This window comes from Histoplasma capsulatum, genomic scaffold (genome assembly GCF_000149585.1).
Source record: "Histoplasma capsulatum NAm1 scaffold_7 genomic scaffold, whole genome shotgun sequence".
In the NCBI taxonomy this organism is placed as follows: domain Eukaryota; kingdom Fungi; phylum Ascomycota; class Eurotiomycetes; order Onygenales; family Ajellomycetaceae; genus Histoplasma; species Histoplasma mississippiense.
Genome location: NW_001813976.1, coordinates 1,770,740 through 1,771,641, shown reverse-complemented (window position 1 = coordinate 1,771,641; position 902 = coordinate 1,770,740).

Sequence of the window (902 nt, the reverse complement as noted above, 5' to 3'; positions counted from 1 at the left end):
GAGGCAGCTTGGCTACACACATCGCTACCATTGCAGAAGCGGAGGAAAGAAGCACTATACTTATATCTTCCTCTACACCAATCGTGGCCATTCATTCCCTTGAAAAGTAGCTCTAACGTGTCCTCTCACATGCAGTAAAGAGCGTATAATAACGGCGTTCCCCCAACTTCATCAGCTGAGTCACTGCTGGCACCCGCCTCCAATAGCACCTTGACGACGGCGGTATGTCCTCCACTTACCGTAGACATCAGTGGTGTGTGTCTGTCTGTCTGTCTGTGTGTGTGTGTGTGTATGTGTGTGTGTGTGTGTGTTGATACCTATCTCTTGAATTAATTTCAGCTTCTTTCTTAAACCATAGCCGGAAGTTCCTCAGGAGACTGTTGCTACTCCCTACCAGCAGTTCAACAGTCATATCAAAGCCGTTTTCTGCTGTCCAAGATAAAGCCGATCTGCCGTTTTTTCAAATCTTTGTCATTGAGGTTCAGTTTGTTCACTAGATTCGAGTAAATACTCAACCGCTCCTATGAGAGTCCGAAATAGTAGGAAAAAACGTCTGGGAATTTCTCGTTCATGGTCTCCGAAGGGATCAAATATGAAATACAATGCAAGGTCATAACTATTGGCAACCCCCACCAAAGTCATGGGGCCTTTTTGTGCAGAAAAGCAGCGGGTGTTGCCAATACTTATGGCCCAAGATATAAAGTACATGGACCCGTTGGCTGGTTGAGAGCGGCGTCCTAATTTTCATGGCTCTCCGCCTTTGATATAAGTAGATGAAAAACCAAAACGAATGTCTCTCACCCGATCCTCAGCACAATTTGGTTAAACGGTTAATTTTTATGTGGAAACGCGGTTTTTCCTGCATAGGTGTCTTATCAGTAAAGACTTCTCGTTAGAGTTAA